The 19,948-nt window shown below is 41.6% G+C and overlaps 1 protein-coding gene across 1 annotated transcript in view; it reads left to right on the top strand.

Annotated features, from left to right (window-relative positions):
* RET (ret proto-oncogene) overlaps positions 1 to 19,948 on the top strand; it is a 160,965-nt gene that overhangs the window by 21,893 nt on the left and 119,124 nt on the right.

Here is a 19,948-nt window from a genome sequence, read left to right on the forward strand (position 1 = left end):
CATCATGATCTGAAAAGGATGCATTTAATATTTCTGCCTTTCTGCATTGGATTGTGAGGTTTTTATGCCCTAGTACATGGTCAATTTTTGTGTATGTGCCATGTACCACTGAGAAAAAAGTATATTCCTTTCTATCCCCATTCAGTTTTCTCCAGAGGTCTATCATACCTAACTTTTCTAATGTTCTATTCACCTCCTTAACTTCTTTCTTGTTTATTTTGTGGTTAGATTTATCTAGTGCAGAGGGGGAGGTTGAGGTCCCCCACTAGTATAGTTTTGCTGTCTATTTCTTCCTGTAACTCCCTGAACTTCTCCTTAAGAATTTGGATGCTATACCATTTGGTGCATATATGTTTAGTAATGATATTACTTCATTGTCTATGCCTTTTAGGATGTAGTTTCCTTCCTTATCTCTTTTGATTAGATCTATTTTTGCTTTTGCTTTGTCTGAGATCAGGATTGCTACCCTGCTTTTTTTACTTCAGCTGAAGCATAATATATTCTGCTCCTGCCTTTTGTCTTTACCTGTATGTGTCACTCTTTTTCAAATGTGTTTCCTGTAAACAACATATTGTAGGATTATGGTTTTTAATCCATTCTGCTATCCATTTCTGTTTTATGGGAGAGTTCATCCCATTCACATTCACAGTTATGATTACTATCTGTGTCTTTTTCTCCATCCTTTTCCCCCCATTTATGCTTTTCTTTCTCCTTTCTCCTTTCCCCCTCACTAGTGTTTTGCTTTTGACCACTGCCTCCTTCAGTCCCTCCTCCCTTCTATTAGCCCCCTCCCTTTTCTTCCCCTTTATCTTTACTACTTCTTCCCTCCCTTCTATCCCCCCTCCCTTATCTTTCTCCCTTTCCCTTCTGCTGCCTATCGGGCAAGTTAGAGTCCTATACCTGATTATGTTATTCCCTCCTTGAGCCAAATCTGATGAGAGTAAAGTTTAAACAATGCTCATCTCCCTCCCTTCTTTCTCTCTGCTGTAATAGGTTTTTGTGCCTTTTCCTGTAACATAATTTACCCTTGTCTGCCTCCCAGTATATTTCTTTAGTTAGAGCATATTAATCTACTTACTTAGATCCATTTAACCCACTTGATTAGATTTTTTTTTATCCTTACAAAGTCAACTTACACCCACCTCTCTATGTATACCCCTTTAACCTGGTATAATAGCAATACAGTTTTCAAGAGTTATAAGTGTCATCTTCCCTTATAGGGATGTAAACAGTTTGACCTTATTAATCACATGTTGTTTTTTTCTGTCCCATTTACCTTTTTATATCTCTCTTGAGTCTTGTATTTGAAGATCAAACTTTCTCTTGAGCTCTGGTCTTTTTATCAGGAAAGTTTGGAAGTTCCCTATTTCATTGAATGTCCATCTCCTCCCCTGAAAGATTATGCTCATTTTCGCTGGGTAGTTGATCTTTGGTTGTAATCCAAGCTCCTTTGCCTTATGGAACATTGTCGTTCATGCCCTACAGTCTTTTCAAATAGAAGCTGCAAGGTCCTGCGTAATCCTGACTGTGGTTCCATGATATTTAAATTGTTTCTTTCTGGCTGCTTGAGGTATTTTCTCTTTGACCTGGTAGTTTTGGAATTTGGCTACTATATTCCTTAGTGTTTTCAATTTGGGATCTCTTTCTGGAAGTGATGGTGGATTCTTTCTTTGGTTATTTTACTCTCTGGTTCTAGGACCTCAGTGCAGTTTTCCTCGATGATTTCCTGAAAGATGCTGTCCAGGCTTTTTTTTTTCATCGTGATTTTCAGATAAACCAATAAGTTTTAAATTGTCTCTCCTGGATCTATTTTCCAGGTCAGTTGTTTTACTAATGAGGTAGTTTATGTGTTCATCTATTTTTTCACTCTTTTGTTTCTGTTTGACTGATTCTTACTCTCTCATAGAGTCATTAGCTTCCATTTGGCCAATTCTAATTTTTAACAAATTGTTTTCTTCTACTTGATTTTGTACCTCCTTTTCCAATTGGCCCATTTTATTTTTCAAGGAATTCTTCTCCTCAGTGAGTTTTTGTGTCTCCTTTTCTGTTTGACCAATTCTGCTTTTTATGGAATTGTTTTCTTCAGTTAATTTTTGTCCTTCCTTTTCCAAGCTGTTGTCTCTCTCTTTCATACCTCTCATTTCTTTCCCCAGTTTTTCCTTCTGCTTCTCTTATTTGACTTTTAAAGTCCTTCTTGAGCTCTTCTAATAAGGATTTTTGGGCTTCTCTTTTGAGGTTCCAGATGTGGGTTTGTTGACAGTATTGTCCTCTTGAGAATTTCTGCCTTGATCTTCACTGTTCCCATAATAAGAATCTATAGTACGTTTCTTTTTGCTCATGGTGTTTACTTATTTCCTGGCCTTTGACAAAATTGAGCTGTCCTGCTGGGGAGCAGGGGAAACTGACCTAAGCTTCTTGTGTTGGGAGCCTAGGGCCAGGTCACTAGCTTTGTGTGCTGGGGCCTCAACTTCTGGCATTTGGAGGCTATACGGTTTTGGCAGCTTACCTGGTATTGGGCTGGAATCAGCAACACTGGAACTCTAGGGGTAGGATTGGGTAGTCTGGCCCCTGGAGGTTGCCTGTCCACCTGGGCCTTTCCTTTCCCTCCTTTCACTTTCTTTGGCTCCTTTCAGATGGATATTTCACTGCTGTGGGATGTTTCTCCACCTAGGGCTTTCCCCCTTGGAGTGCTTCCCAGAGTATTGCTGAAGCCATGGGAGACTTGGCTACAGTAGAATACTGAGGCACATGGTGATTTTCCGAGCCTGTTTCCACTGGTTCCCCTGCTTGTACTGAGGCACTCGGGGATCCTCGTTTTGGTGTTTGCCTGCTCCACCAGCTGGGGTTCAGTATTTCCTCTGGTAGGCTGAGGTGGTGCTTTCTGCAAGCTTGTGGGACTGCTGCACCCTGTCTTTCTGCTGGTTCAGCTGTTCAGGGTTTTTCCTGGGGCAACATTTTCTGGGCTTTCAGAGGCAGATAAGGGATGGTAAGAGCAACTTACTTCTTACTCTGCCATCTTGGAATGCGCCTCCAATCACAAAATTAACAGTTTTTTCCCTTCTCTCATCACATTGTATGTTCTGCATGGTTTGGGCCTCAAAGTCGAAGGGTAGAAAGCCAGCCAGCCATGAGGCCAGCCTTGTGCTTCTTTCTGCGAAGCTTGAACTTCAAGGTTCAAGAACATTGATTGCTACCAGGAAAAAGAAAATAGGATGAACTTTTCTAACTGGGTGAGATCAATTAACCAGAAATCATTTGTTTAGCATAATTATGGAGGATACAAAGAAAAAAATAATGAAATTGTTTCAGCCCTAGGAGCTAAATTCTACCAGAGAGCTATCAATGTTGATAGATTAGTAAATATAGGATGCATGTGAAACAAATACTCAGGAATTAGAAGGGGTCACTAACAGCCAGAACAGTTAAGAAAAATCAGTTAATCATGGTTGTACTTGAAATGAGCCTCCCAGGGAAGTAGGAGTTTCCAAGAGTTACAGGTAAAAAGGAAACATTACATGTATGGGGTATAGCCCATTCGGAAATGTGGAGGCAAGAGATGGAATGTAGTGTACTAAAAACAAGTGGACCAATTTGGTTGGAATACAGAGATCCTGGATGGGCTGAGGCCAGTCTTATTAAAAACTTTAATTACTAAATATTTTACATAAAGGCAAATGGCTAATGGTATTGAGCAAAGGGGTGACATGAACAGACTATGCTTTAGGAAGATTAATGTGGGAACTCTGTCAGGATGAATCATAGACTGGAGAGGCTAGAGGTGAGGGAGACTGGTTGGGAGGTTGATGTAATAAAGGAAGGTAACTACTTTCCTGGCTTGATCCTTTTCTGCCTGTGTGATGTTGGACAAATCTGTGTCTTCTTTGGACCTGTGTTTCTTTATCCATGAAATGATGATGTTGCCCTAGTAATCTATACTAGCTCAAATTTTTGATTATTCTACCATTTACCATTGGTTGGGTAGGATTTTGTAGGGGGAGGGAAAAAAAGTGTTACATTAACAATCAGAAGGAGATTTATTTTGCACCATGGCCTAATGTGATATGTGAAGGTACATTTTAGGCATATCTTTTATATGTCTTCTAGCCTACCGTAAACTTCGCAGAAAGTATGGGGGTAGAGTATGTTCTTCATTATCCTAGGACAGCCCTCCTCATGCTTCCTGCCCAGTAACCTTGTTGCCTTTAGCTTCAGCTCTGGCCCTACCCAGAAAAATTATGCAGGAGACCTTGGGTTTCTCAGGGACAGAAGATGAGTACAGAGCCTGTATTTACTCTGCAGAAGGGCACATGGGGACAATCACTGGACTTGGAGGCAGAAAACTTAGGGTTGCAGTTTTGGCCTGGACGATCAATAGTTGTGTGGGCCAGTCACTCAAACTCTTTGAGCCTCAGCTTCACCTATACTCAATCAGTCAAACAACATTTATTAAGTGCCTACTGATTTCAAGGCACTGTGCTAAATGCTGGGGATACCGAAAGGGGCAAAAGACACTCCCTGCTCTCAAAACATACAGTCTAGTAAGGGATGATAATCATAGTAGTTGTACTGTTTTCCTCATGACCCTGAGACTCAGAGAGTTGGAGTCAAAGTCTTCTGAATTTTAAAGAGATGTAGAAATCATTGTGCTCCTTGCCCTTCCCTGAAGAACTAGGGGACTGGAGACAGCGAGGGATGGCTCAGAGGAGTCCCATGAAGTTTATTTTTACACTTAGTAACATTGAAATGCCTTAAGTAACTCTGATAAGTTGCAGAGCAGAGGTTGATCCACATTCTTAGAAAGAGTTCCCTTGAAAAATAAAATCAAAGAACCAGTAAAATCAAACCAAACAATACTATGTGACCCAGGTCCAGTCACTTAGCCTTTGTGTTTCTCAGATGACTCTTTGAAACTTCCCTAGGTGGTATCAGAACAGAGTCTTCAGGAAGAATCCCACAGCAGACCTTACTAACTGTGTGATACTGAGCAAGGCAGGGCATCTATTTCCTTATCTGTAAAATGTCATGGGAATAGTAGTGCCTATTTTACAAGGCTTTAGTGAAAATCAAATGAGATAATATTTGTAAAGTGTTTTGCAAACGTTGAAGTGCTTTATGAATGTCAGCTACTATCATTATAATCAATTATTTCATAGCTAGGTTGAGTTGTTTTTTTGTGTGTGAAATAAAATTATGTTTTCCAAAACAAAAAAAAAATAATGATAATGGCATTGTTTTGCATATTTTACAAATCTCTTTAATGTTTGGCTTACTAGAAGACAGCTGGATTCTCATATCTTTTGCATTCCATCTGTTGTGGTATATTGAGGCAGCTAGGTAGTACAGTGGATAGAACATTGGATTTGACATTAGGAAGACCTACATTTGAATCCTGCCTCTTACTAGCTTTGTGATTTGGGCACATCATTTAACCTCTATTTGCCTCAGTTTCCTCATCTGTAAAATAGTGATAGTAATAGCACTTATTTCACCAGTTGTTAAAAACAAATGAGACAGTATTTATAAAACATTTTACACACCTTAATCTACATCAATGCTATTATTGTTGTAGTTGAATTATTATTGTTAAATTATAATTATCATGTAGTTATAAAATAGAGTATCTCAAACATCTAAGTGCAGTTTTAAGCTATTAAAGCTACACTAAGACTTTTGGGACATAGTATATGACAAAATCCAGTCTTACACAGCTATGGAGTTGGAAAAGCAAGGGGCATTTTGAAAGGTAATGTCTTAGTATTATTATGAAAATAGTTTTGACCTTGTGGACCTCCTGAAAGGGTTTCAGGGACCCTGAGGGGTCACCACACTTTGATAACATATATCTTTGAGAATTGCCTGGGAGAACTAAGCCTTGCATGTGTCTCACCCATCCCCCAGCTCTACCACAGCTAGTATGTATTGGAGGGGGGAGATGCAGAGCTTGATCTCACGTCTCGCTGACACTGCCTGGCCCTCTAACTACTCCACCAAACTGCTTCTCCTTGGCTATAATAAGAATATAATAACACCCCGCCTACCTAAAAGCAGGTTGCTAGATTGGCGAGCTCCTAAGGTCCCTTAAATCGTTGAGATGTAGGATGTTCTGATATCTCAATGCATTGTTTTAGGCAGCCCATATGAGGGGATTCAGCTGATCCTCACAGACAATTTTTACAACATCCCCCAAAGACCTTAGTGGTTACTTTGAATCCCATCTTTTCCCAGGTTTCAGAAACCTAAGACATGGTGTGTGTGAGAGAGAAGAAGAGGGAGGTAGGGGGCCAGGTAGAGGGGAAAGAAGTGGGAACAAAATGGAATGATTTGGTTTTAATTCTTACCATGTATTTTCTCCCCACCCCCACCCCCATCCCCAATCCTTGAAATGCTTGCCTAAGCTAGGGAGAAGGGAAAGGAGACAGGTTAGGGGAGAGAAGGAGGTAGGGTGGGATCTCTGGCTCTTAAGGGTATAAAATTAGTAGCAAAAGAAAACCAGGCCAGCCTTCTCTCTACTTCAGATACCAGTGGAAACTGAGCCCTGTTTTGAATGAATAATAGGTCCCCTGCCAGTAAAGGGGCCTCATTCTGAGCTAGAGGGAAAGCAGGTGGGGGAGAGCAGGTGGACTTGCATGAGCAAACACCTTTGTTTATTTTTAGCTCAAATGGTTCTTATTAATGTGAAATAAAACAAAAGAGCCTGGCTCCTAAATCCAGCAGGCACCACCAGAGCAGTGAGGGTGTGGTGACCATTGTCCATTGACATCATCACAGCCCCTCGGGGAGAGGCAGCATCCTGGGCGCTTAGCTCCCACATCTGTTGTCTCATGGTAAGCCTGTTACTTCCGGGACCTGGGATTCAGGGTGGGTTACTGGGAGATGGAGGAGGCCTTGGTGGTGTTGTTATGGTGGTTCCATTTTCCTTTCCCATTTCAGTGGAGGGGAGTACAAGCAGAGTCCAGATCCCAGCCTGTTGGGGAAAATGCCTTATAATAGTTGTGAAATATGATAAATGGCACTTTAAAAAAAAAGCTGGACCAGTTGTGGGGGTAAGGGACTGGGACAGAGGGAGAAACAAGTTTCCTAGTCCTGTTCAAGAGAACATGACTTGCCTCTTAAATCTCTGAGGTTTTTCATCCCTTCTCTACAAAAGGAAGTGAGAAAAGAGCTTGAAATGAATGAATGAGAGAGTTATAGCCAGTCAGTTGATCTGTTTATTTGTTTATTGGTCCTATTCCCTAGAATTTTGCTGTCGGCCAAACTTGTAAGCTAGAGAGAACATGCCAGGTATCAGTCCTGTGGGAAACAGACATTTTCAGAATGCCAGATCTGAGCTCAGAGTTTCCATGTCCCAAGGCCCTCTTACACAAGTTACATGACCCCATGACTAACCGGGCTATAAGCTCAGGCTGTGCTATAGAAATGTGTAGAAGCGGTTGTTCTAGCCCTAAATTTTCACCCATTTCCATAGCCACCCAAATCCCCTAAACCCTCTTTGTAACAGATGAGTTTATCTTTAATCTCAGTAAAAATGAAGAGGCAGGAGCCTGCAGGTGAAATCATCATCATAGGAGTCAACACAGGCCTCCTTTATAAGCTGAAAGAGTCCTTGAAGGTAGATCAAAGGCAAGAAAATTCTCCAACTGAACCTCCTCCTCACTGCTCTACTCAGTGCCACTCCAAGAAGGGAGTGTTGTTATTACTGGCCAATGTAGTAAGTATTCCAGAGAAGCCCACCTTTGAAGGACTATTGGAAGGGGAGAGGAAGATTATACAGAGTCCACTCAACCTCACGATCCAGTTCACAAGCCACACCTTGTAGGGAAACAGCTGGACCTGATGGCATCTTTGCCAAATAGAGTCTTATTCTCTCTTGATAACTCTCAATAAAGTATCTAAAAATAACTAAGCAGATACACTGTAAATGGATTATAGGTAATTGCATCGGCTTAATGTAGTCACAGTTGTATCAAGCCATGATGTCATCCTTCTTAAAGCAATTTTTGCAGGGAAGTGCCCCCAAGCCCATATCATCCTGCTTCCATCCTTAATCGAGGGTTCCTTCTAGAGCACTCAGCTCCTTAACTCTCACACAAATCCATTCTGCCTCAGCCCTTTTATCTGTAACTCTTCTTCTCTTCCCTCCCCTCAACCCCCTCCAACCATACTCCCCTTCTCTAAATGGCATTGCCATCGCAGGAGGAGAGAGAGAATGCTTTGGATTGTCTATTGAGTTAGGGCTACATGAGTACAGTTGAGAGAATGTAATTACTTAAGTCAAAGGTTCCAAATCAGCTATGGGAAAAGCTATGAGAGTATCTGATCTGTCTCTTTGCCAGTGTAACCTCTTGTTTGCTATTCATCCCTCCCCACCTTATTCAGACCACACTCCACCCTCTTCATGGTTGTCACTAACCAATTCATCTTCATTTGGATTTTCCCAGGAGCTACTTTCAGTCAGTGCAGTGAAAAGAACGTTGAATTTGAAGTCAAAGGATTTGGGTTCAAACCCCACACTTCTGGGACAAAATGGAATACTTTATTACATCCTTGGCTTAGTGACCTTTGACAAGTCTCTTAACCTTGCTGAGCATCCATGTTCTAAAAGGAGGGGTTTGGACTAGGTGACCTCTAAGGACGTTTGCAGCTGAAAATCCCTAAATCCCTATAAACTAGGAAAGCTTTGGCTGTTGGTTGGGTAACAGATTGTGTGGCTCTTGTTTGAGGCTCAGCCTAGCTAAAATTTGAGGGAGGCTTATTACGGAAATGTTGGGCACTGGGTGATGAATTGTTTCTATATTTCAGCACAGCACTTATTTTATGATTATTGTGTGCAGTACCTCATTCTGGGGGAAGCGGGGAACAAAGAGAATTACTGCCCTCCAGGTGCTTACTGTCTCATGGAGGGATAGATGTACACAAATAACTACGTTATAAGGTAGGATGAGAGAAGTGGATAGGAAGGTCAGACAGAGATGACTTAGTACCTGTTTGTGGCTAAGTCACTTAACCAAACAGTGTTTCAGTGGTTTCATTTGTAAAACAAGAGGGTTGGATTTGTGGTTCTTTGTCCCCTTGTATATCAGCATTCTGTGGCTTCCAAGGATTATAGCTGGGGCAGGGGTGGGGGGTGGGGGAGAGACTTTCTTTGAATCCAGAATCTTATTAAATAACCAAGAAAGTCATACAATTCCATTGACATCACATTAGTGAAGTCGTGGATTTCCTAAAGCATTAAGGTAAGAAGTCTGTTCATCAGAGCTAAACAATTAGGTGCGAAGTGAAATATCTTTTTTGGATGTTGGGGGGACATTGTATCTCTGAAACTTCTCCTGTGGGGTGTGGGTGAAATTAATTCTCTGGCCTTTCTTGTGAAAGGCAAAACATCTTGTTTTGATAAGAGGATAGTGATGGGAATCATTTGTAGAGTTTTTCTCTTCAGATTTCTCTATAATTTGAGGGTCTTTTGATCTCTTTCTGACATTTAGAATTATCTGATCCCTAGAATTCAGCATATTAAAGTTGCTTCAGAACTACTACTGGCATCTTTCCAGACTTGGAAAGGTTAGAACATTGTTTCTTCCATTTCTTGTGATGAATCCAGATGCCTGTCTCTTGTATCTTCCTCTCCAAAGCTACTTTCTGTGAGTATCTTGTATGTACCTAATTATTTGCATGTTGCTTCGCCTATTAGAATGTAAGTTCCTTGTGGGCAAGAACTACTTTTTTGTGTGTGGGGGGGTCTTTCTTGTGTCCTCAGAGCTTACCACAGTGCCTGGCGTATAGTAGGTGCTTCATTAAGGACTGATTCATTTTTCTCCACCACCACCACCCTCCACCCCTGCCCTGGGGAACTTGACTTCCACTCAGGACTGGCCTTCAGGACCACTAACAAGTTCTTCATGGAACTTTAAGTCAGAGAACCCTGGATCGAGCTAGTGCAGAAGAATTCATCCTCTCACTGACAGCCTACAGCAGTGATTTGAGGCAGTTCCCAAGCAGGGAACAGGACTAAATGGAATGGTGAATCCCTAGCTTTGAAGGCAACATTGAATTTGAAAATTGAAGAAGTGAATGATTCAAGTGATGGCAAAGGCCTTGGGTATAGGAGAGATAGTTATCCCATAAAACTATCTACTTTGTTCTTTTGGCCCCAAGTTTTAAAGCCTTACTTGGGCTTGAAAGCGTGGCTTGAAACAGGAGCACTTTTTTCTGTTTTGACGAGTCTCTGTGACCATGGCAAGGTGCAGAACGTGATTGCACGATGGGGAAATGAAGCAGGCCACGTCAGGGGTGGCAGCGTTGAGATAAAGAAGTAAAGCCAGAGGAGAAGACAGGAATGGCCTAGATTTTGACAGAAGAATGCAGAGTGCATGAGAATTCCAATTCATCAAAATTGCCATCTTTCAACAATATACAAGCTAGAGAGACAGGGTACATTTTGAGAGGTAGAATGCAAGCTTTCCCTTCCCTTTCAAATGGTGATGGGGTGCTACAGGGAAAGGATGGGCATTCAGTTTTCTACTGTGGACAGCAATTGAGAATGGGGATATCCTCTGTCTAAAGCCCTGTGTTGTTGTATCTGAAAAGACTGCTGGGAAAGGAGCATGATATATTCTTTAATAGAGTGTATGTGGCTTGGTCTGCAGTAGTCAGTTATCTGGTCACTCTAATGCTCTTTGAGCCTCTTGAGCTTCAAGAAAAATTCAGGGTTGTAGAGGGGGAAAAAACTCCAAATGTCCCGACTGGAATCCAGGAAATGGAAGTCCCATTATATACTACTTGCTTTGTACACATGGATTAAAGGACATTTGTTCTGCTAATGGATTTTACTTCCTCTCCTTGTGCAGAATGACTGTAGTCCATGTTAGTCTCATTAAGGCCAGTTGCCCTGAGAACTAATTCTGAAAGCAGAGATGAGGGTGGGATTGAATTTGAGATTAGTGGGGGGTGGGCAAGTGTGCAGGGTTCAGAGAGAGGAAGAGGCTGAATGCACAAGAAGCAAGGGGATGGAGACATTTTTGAAGTGGAGGAAATGAATTGCACCAAAACCAGATATTGAGCAGAAAATTCATTCTGTTCACTAAACTGAGAGCCCTCTCATGTCAGTCAATTAACAAAAAATTATTAAATACATACTGTGTGCCAGGCAGTGTGCTAGATGCTGAGGGTATAAAGACAAAGTTGGTATTAGTGCCTACCCTTGGGAAATTACAGTTCTGTTGAGGGGACAACATGTGCATATACCCGTGTATTCAAAGCAAAGACAAAAGAAGTTCAAGGTTACTTAAGGGGATTAGGAAAAATTATAGGGTAAGACAGCCTTGCAGCTGAGCTTTGAAAGCAAAACTGCTGCTGTTTGTCCTTCATTCTGGAAGAGAACCGTGACATCAGGAAGATGATGCCATGACATGCAAGTGAATTGGATTTAAGTGAAGGAGGACTGTGTGGCATCACCAGCCTCACTTTCACCTTCAGAGCCATCTCGTTCCAGTGGCCATATAAAGATCAGGACAATTGGAGATGGCCCAGGATGCAATGGGGGACCTTGGCCTTTTCAAGCTAAGGTCTCTAACAGGTCTCATAAATAGGTAAATAGAAAGAGGAAGTGCATTCCAGGCACAAGGGAAAGATACAAAGATGAGAGATGGAATGTCTGATATGAATAACGTCAAGAAGGCCAATTTGGCTGGGGCATAGCATGCATGAAAGGTAGTAATGTGCTGTAAGGTTAGACCTCACAAGCTTGACTGGAAGGGAATAGTGAAGGATTAGCCCCTTTTTCCAGATTGGGAAACTGAGGCTCCAGGTTTATTAAGTGACTTACTTATTGCCTGGGGAGATAGAAAGTACTGGTAGGAAGTAATAGAAGGCATTAAGTAGGGAAGTGGGAAGGGAGTCGGGACTCTATTGAAGACTGAAGGTTTTATCCTCTCCTTCGTTTGGAGAATGTCACCAAATGGCTTTGTGCACAATAATGGAGGCCTCCAACAGTGGGTTACTGACTTTCATTTATCATTACTTGATGTCCCTATAAGAATTCTGTTTTTAAATCATTCAGTCAGTTCCCCTGCATCTCAGACTAACTACAAGTTAATTGTCCCAGATGGAGATTTCCTGCTCTTAACTATGTGACCCTGATCTTTGATGTGCATTCCCCTTTATCCACAGAGATGGCATTCTGATTTGCTCTCATCAGAGCAGTGGTTTTCATTATTTTTACTGTAGTGGAGATATATTGCATTGAAATAGTCACACCTCTTCACCTAGTATCCTTTATAACCTGGCAACTATCAAGATGTCAGCTGATGGGGGTGGGAGTATGGGGTGGGGTGGTAAGAGAGAAGTTGTGTCCTTGTAATTGAGCTTACACCTGGAGGGGCAACAGATTCACCATGGTGGCCTTATGATTCCCCCAGCTGCTGATGCTATTTCTCCCCAAACTGCCTTGTACTTCTTTTGTATCTCTTCTGTGTGCATGTTGACTCTCCCATTAGGGGGTCAGCTCTCTGAGACCAGATGGTATTTCATTTTTGTGTTTGTATCTCCACTGCTTAGTTAAGTGCCTGGCACTTAAGGAATAGGAACAGGGACTGGACCCATGATTTTAGCTGGTAACTACCAGATGAGGAATCTAACTCTGCCATCATAGGTCAACCTCTTAGCACTTCAGATGGCAGCCTAGAGCCCAAAGAGTTTAAGTGGTAACCAGGGTCAAACGGCTAGTATTTAGCAGAGGCTAGACTTGAACTCAGGTCTTCTTGGCTTTAAGGCCAACGTTCTATCCACTGTACCACACAGAAGACACTTTAAAAATGCTTATTGATTGATTAAAAGTGATACTGCCATGGATAGAGTGATGAAGTTGGAGTCAGGAATATCTAAGTTCTAAGCCTGCCTCAGATATTTACTAGTTATGTGATCCTGGACAAGTTGTTTAACCTTTCTCGGCCTCATTTTCCTCATCTGAAAAGTGTATAACTTAAGGGGTTGTTGTGAGGATCAAATAAGATTGTAAAAGTGTTTAACGTAGTGCCTGGAACATAGCGTGAGTACTAGCCATAATTATTATTATTATTACTTCAGATTAAATCAATAAGCTAATGATCTGGAGTTTCATCAGGATAAGCTATATGTTTCTCAGGGCCAGCTGATTTAATGACAGCGTTTAGGACATTTTGGTACTTGAAATGCTGATGTTTGAAGTGATTTTCTTTAAAAAAAAACACACCAAAACCTAATATATGACTGGAACCTGTATTCAGGAAGGTAGAAGTTTTAACTGGTAAAGAAAGTAAATGTTCCTAAAAACACTTGATAACTTTTCTCTCCAGGTCCATCTTGTTTGTCTTACCTCATTCCTTTCCACCTCTTTAAAAACTATTCATCATTTATGGTTCAGCTCAAATTTAATTTTCTCCATGTGATCTTCCTAACGTTAGAATGTCATGAGTTCTGCTCCAGATGTATTCTAAGGAAGAAGGTTCAGAAGGTACTGAATTATCCAAAGAACAGTTTCTGCTGACCTTGTGAAGCATCCATCACAGCCAAAACTCAGTGACATTTTCCACAACCAAAGACTTTGGCTCAGGGAAATTCATGTAGGAAAATAGAAACACTCTGACAGATACATAGGGAAGAAATACTTAGGAGTTCCTGACCCATATGTCCATACTGTCTTTTTTACAATTAGTTTTTTTCCCCCTTTGGACAATACTCTGGGACCTTAGATAAAAAAAAAATGTCAGGCAGGAAACTATCTTGTACTTAGAGGGCTACTGTGTGGTGAAGCTGTCAGAGTATCACAGACCAGAAGGCAAATCCCAGTTGCCTCCACTCTCCCTCCTCCAAGCACATTTGTTCTGTTACATAGGGTTCTGCCCGCATAACCTGATAAAGGCCAGTTTCCAGACACCAGTGGAAAGCTTGCTTACTCCTGCTGACATTTCTTTCCTGGAGATGAAGACTAGAGACACTGGTATTCTCTTCAGGACTGCTGGCCACAGCTTCTGACTTCCTTCTCCAGATCATGGTTAATGTCTTCTCTGCTGTACTTAACATCTTGACAACTCCACATTTTGCTGAGTTCCCATCTCTAAACTTCTGTTTACTGTATGAACATGCAATTTTGTACTGAATTGTACAATCTTGTTTTTTCTTCCACTTACTTCATTTGTATGTGACTTTTCCAAATCTGTAAGTAGTAATTCAGGCTTAGGGGGCAAATGTGTGCATGTGTACCTGGCAAGTGTACGGGAGAGGAGGAGGAAAACTCAGAGGGAGATGCCAGCCACAAGAAGGTGGCATAAGATCTTAGCTTTAGACACGGTCATCCAGTCCACCTTCTTCATTTCGCATATTAGGAAACAGGCCTGGAGATATCAGGTGACTTGCCCTAGGTCCCACATCGAGCAAGTGGCTGAACTAGGATTTAAACTGAGGTTCTCCAGTTCCAAATGTAATACTTTTTCTATTGAACTTCTTTTTATGGGATAGGGTCAGCCTGAGGAAGAATTCACCTGGGGTAAGGGAAGGCCTCAGGATCCCAACTGTGAGTATAGTTTTACTGAAAGTTGGGGAGTAGCTGTTTATCCTTCAGGGAATTTAGCCCTGTGTCACACCCTGGATGACCTTCAATACCAAAGCCTTCTGAGCAGGGTGCAGTTTTCTAAGAAACAAGTTGTACACAGAACAGGCAGTGATCCAAGCGATGGATCTAGCCATTTTGGGTAGTGGCCATACCAGGTTATGAAACTCCAGAATCAGGCCAATTGCTATGGATGGTGAGCCAGGGATCCAAGGATGCTAGTACTCATAGGAGATAGAAAAATCATTCCCTCAATAGATGCCCCAAGTCCATGGACCTCTTATTTTCACCACCCCATTATTCAGACCCTTTTGTAACTTATTTACTTTGGTGATCCCTCTCTTGTTGAGGTATCTTGGGAAAATTTCTAGTATCAAAGCCCTTCTGGCAATGGCTCTCCATTTGGCCTTGTATCTTGGGAGTTGGAAAGAATAGTTGTGTGCCTTGCCTAGAGCCTTCTAGGAGATGAGGCAAACAGTGCTTTATAATAATAATGCTTTTTACACTTTGGGCAGCTCTCTTTTTTATAGGGCATAAACTTTGGAGCAAAATTTTTAGGGAACATACCTGAAATATAGATGTGAATAGCTATTGTGACTTAGGTTTATGGAGTCCTTACCTTTGCTGTGTAATTTGTATGTAAATGGAAATTTTAAAAAATGATTTGCTAGAACAGGGAAATGGGGGAAATAATAGTCTGAAAGCATTGGAATGGGACTTAAATGGAAGAATCTGAACTAACCCAGGAAATTAAGTATCATTCCATGTGAATTTCATTGAATGTAGTGAACTACAATCTGTGTAGCTCATTGCCTAAATTAGCTAATGTTTAGTTATTTTACGTGGTTTTCACAGCAGAAGAAGCCCTGCCTCCATTAGACGAATGGTGTGAGAAACAGAAGGTCAATGCCCTTGGTGATCTGGCTTCTTTTCTCTGATACCAACCAGCAGCTATATTATTTGTGGGCACTCGTTAGGAGAGGAAGTAACACCTCCCAACTTTGGCATCTAGTTTATATCCCTTGCTTACCCCTCTTCCTTCCCCTCTCCTCTCTTTCCCTTTTAAGTACCAATGTTTTCTCTCAAGTGGATTATAAGCCTCTTGAGGAAAGTGAACCAAGTCTTCTTTCTCCATTTTGTGCACATAGTAGTTGTTCAGTAAAGACTTGTTGATTGAAGTGGATAGATTTCTATGAACAGAAGTATGCTAAAGCAGTCAGTGCAGGAAAGCAGCATGGGACAGTGGAAAGAATACTGGCTCTGCAAGCAAAAGTTCAAATCCCATATCTGATACTTAATGCCTGGGTTAAGCTTAAGCAGTCACTAAACCCCCTGGGCCTCAGTTTCCACACATGTAAACTGTGCAGGTTGGACTAAATGACTGAAGTCCTTTCTGTGAGCCTACAGTGTGGTAAAAAGCACTGGATTAGAACTAACACCTGTGTGACCTTGGGCAGATAAACCCTAAAGGAATATTTGTAGAATGGAAATAGTAATAGCTGCTCTGCAGGGTAGTTGTGAAGATCTAATGCATTAACTTGTATTTATTAAGTGCCTACTATGTACAAAAGACAGGCTGGTGACTCAGTGGATAGACTGCTGGGCCTGAAGTCAAGAAGACCTGAGTTCAAATCCAGCCTCAGACATTTCCTAGCTATGTGACCCTGAGGAGTCACTTAATCTCTGTTTGCCTTAATCTACTGGAGAAGGAAATGGCAAACTACTCCAATTTCTTTGCCAAGAAAAAAACATGGACAGCTTATGGTCCATGGGGTCATGAAGAGTTAGACACAACTGGACAACTGAACAACAACAATTATGTACATATGTTGGAAATACGAAAACTGAAGGAACCAGACTTTGCTTTCAAAGAGCTTATATTCTATCAGGGAAAATAACATGTACCTGTGTAAGCAAATACAAAATAGATATAAGATGATGTAGGGGGAGGTGAGGAGGATCAGGAAGGGCCTCATGCAAAAGGTGGCTCTTGAGAAGAGTCTTGAAAGAGACTTGGGATGTACTTTGCAAACTGTGGACACTGTCTATTAAAATATGTTTTTAAGTTTATTGTAACACCTTCCTATTTTTTTTGTGGAGCAGCCTGTTATGAGAACAAGACTGAACTGATTCATTGGGTAGCAAGGCCAGCTTCTTCCTTGGGGCAGAGAGATGAAGAGCTTCCAAGTTCATTTTTGTGGGAGGGTGGGGAGGGCTATTGCAAAATATCATGCAGAGGATTATACCTGGGCCTTGCTGTGATGCTATTGTTAAGAGACCAGGTTAGGGAAAGGAATTTCGTAAATGCAGTTACAACCCACACAGTCTGGGTCCTAGAACAAATGGATGGAAATTCCTGGAAGGTAGATGTTAACTCAGTCCATAAGAAATAATTTAGAATCTCTGTCTAGAATAATAGAATCTTGGCATTGGGAAGGATTTCAGAGGATATCCAAACTCCTACTCAAATTGTGAATTCGCTTTCACCATGCCTAAAGAATAGTCATTCAGTCTTTGCTTACTGATACCAAGTCCAGCTGTCATGCTACTATCCCACACTGCCTCTCTAAAATAAACTCTCCTGGTACAAGGTGGTAGGGCAGAGAAAGTTTTAGCAGATTGCAAGTTCAGCATTGGTGTGTGTCTACACAGAGAGCTACTGTGATCAGCAGCATTGGTATACCGTCCATAATTATAGGGAATATAAAGGGAATAAGAAGGGAAATAGTTCATCTCTCTGTCTTTGTTTATCTCTCCTCACTGACTACTCTCCCCTCCCCCAACCCCTATCACCTCAACCCTGGTCAGACAACATACCCAGTTCTGGGTTCCATGTTTTCAATATACTGACGGGTTTGGAATTCATCCAGAAGCAGATGACCAAGATGGTGATGCCAGTGTCGTACAACCATGGATTTGAGGAGCTCGGAATGCTTAGACCTTGGGAGAAGGAGGCACCTTACACCTGCCTTCAGATACCTGAAGGATTGTCATTTAGACTTACTGTATTTGGCCCAGAGGTCAGAACTAGGAGTGATGGATTCAGATAAGGCAGGGGGAGCACAAACGAGCCCACGTTGACTGTGGTTTAGCTAGATGAACAAATACGCGTGGGGTGTCTTATATAGGAGCTCTCCCTCAGCCAGTGACTGTCTTCAGTGGCTTTGGAGAGCCCTTCTAATGCTTACAGTGACTGATCTTTGAATTCTCTTCTCTGCATACACACAGAGACAGTCCCAGGGTATGACTGGCCAGAAATCAACATGAGTTCAGATGAGTTCAGGACAGAAAGGGTCACCGAGTGAGTTCAGACCTGGCACTTGTGTGTCAGGGAGAACGGGTGAGCATTCCTGTCTCTACAAGATACGGTCCATGCCCAGTGTTTCCATGTGGCCATCCAGGAAAATTCAAGCTGGTAAGCCCGGAAGAAATAAGGCTATGCCTGGAAAGGACTGGTGTCAGGATCAAGGGAACTTTCCTTCATGTTTGTCCAAAAATAACCAGATTTTTTTTGAAAAGTGCAATGCTTGTGTATCCCCTCCCTTAATTTTTTTTTTCAGAAATCACTTCTGTCTGTTAAGTCACTAGTATAGCCAAAGAAGATAGCAGTGACAATGTGGTCAGAATGAGGTTGGCCCTCAAAAGCAGTGACAAGTGAAGGAAACTAGTTCTTCACTGAGTATGCTCTGAACTGAATTTCAGAGCTAAAGACTTCTAAGCCCCACTCTGCTGCCACCTTGTACCTGAGAACCTCAGGGGTTATGTCTACCATCTGCAGTTCCTTCTGCTTCTCTGCCTGTCACTCAGTTACCAAAATGCATCTTGTACACTTTGAGAGGCCTCCAAGTCACCATGACTAACTATAGAACAACTTTGATTCCTTCCTTGTATTATTTTTCTCCATGTTTTCCTACCCTGGATGCTAAATCACCTCTGGGTGGCTGTATTTCTTAACCAAATTTAGCATAGTCAGGAAGCATCAGCAGACAGAAGAATCGGGTCACAAAAATATGGGTGCTGTCTGTGTGTGTCTGGAAAGACCCAGAGCTTTATAAGTCATCCATCAAGCAGACAGGAAATGGAGTAAGTACTTGGTTTTCAGAAACTCCTGTGGCAAGAAAACTTGTTTTTGTTGGCAGAAATTCTCCCAAAGCAATTCACCATGGGCCTCTTTGGTTGCTGTTTTGTATGGGACTGGTAATTCTGATATTTTCATTTAAAAATTCTACTCAGCATCAAGCCTGTGGCCTTGTGAAGACTGATGCCATTGGTCAAGTAGCTGTTAATTAGCCATCACCTCACACAATAAGTGCAGGTAATGACGCTCTGTCAGGAGAAATTGCAGGACACTTAACCTCACTGACTTTTTTAAAGAGAATGCCAAGAGCCTACTCTTATGATCAGCCTGCTAATTTTGCTCATAGTACTGTGAATCTTTGGGAAATTGCTTAGGTCCCTTTCATTATTATGAATTAGAATGACAGGTATTGTAGTATGTTGAGAGAGAATCAACTTCAGTCAATAAATCTTGAGTTGAAGGCCAGTCTTTGACAGATTCAGGGTGCATGACCTTAGGTAAGTCTCTTAAATTCTCAGTGCCATAGGCATCAAAGGAAATAAGTAGTGATCTGCTTTGAAAGAGAAGTTTTCTGATGCAAAGTTTCCTACAAAGAGCCCTGAACTTGGGGTTGTGAGACTAGGGTTTGAACCTTGGCTCTTAATGCCTTTGTGACTATGGGCAAGTCACTTAACCTTCTCCAGGCCTCAGTTTTCACATCTGCAAAATGAGGGGCATTGGAATAGATTACCATTATGATCCCTTCTAATTCTAAATTCATGATCTTATATACCATAAAATCACAGGGTTTGTTAAAAAATTATAATATAGTGATAGCCTATGAAGTTAAAATACTTTTTCCTCTAAGAATTTCAGTTGGTTAAAAGGTGATTAAGCCAAAATTGATGTATTATAAAGATCTGTGATATAATTACTGTGGTTCCGTCCTTCAGGGATGCAGCTTACAAACTCTCGAAACTTTGGTCGATAGACTTGGTGAGATTCTGTGACTGAAAAAATTCATGGTCTGATGGGCAAGCTTCTCACAATGAGCATCTCCAAATTTAGCTAGATTGATCCTTGCACAACAGAGACACAGCCCTTTATGACATACTGCCCACATTGGTGGTCTTTCCAGCTTTTTGGGACTTGGCAGAGTTTGTACTCTGCCAGAAGCATAGATTTGGAGAGGCCAGGATCACGAATATGGCATAGTGAAGTGTTGGAGGAGGAGGAAGGCCTAAGTGAAAGAGTCTGAATTTACCCAGAGAGAAGAGTGTCTTTCCATTTGAATTCAGTTTCATGTAGTA

Source organism: Phascolarctos cinereus, unplaced genomic scaffold (genome assembly GCF_003287225.1).
Source record: "Phascolarctos cinereus isolate Bilbo 61053 unplaced genomic scaffold, phaCin_HiC Scaffold_3;HRSCAF=262, whole genome shotgun sequence".
NCBI lineage: Eukaryota > Metazoa > Chordata > Mammalia > Diprotodontia > Phascolarctidae > Phascolarctos > Phascolarctos cinereus.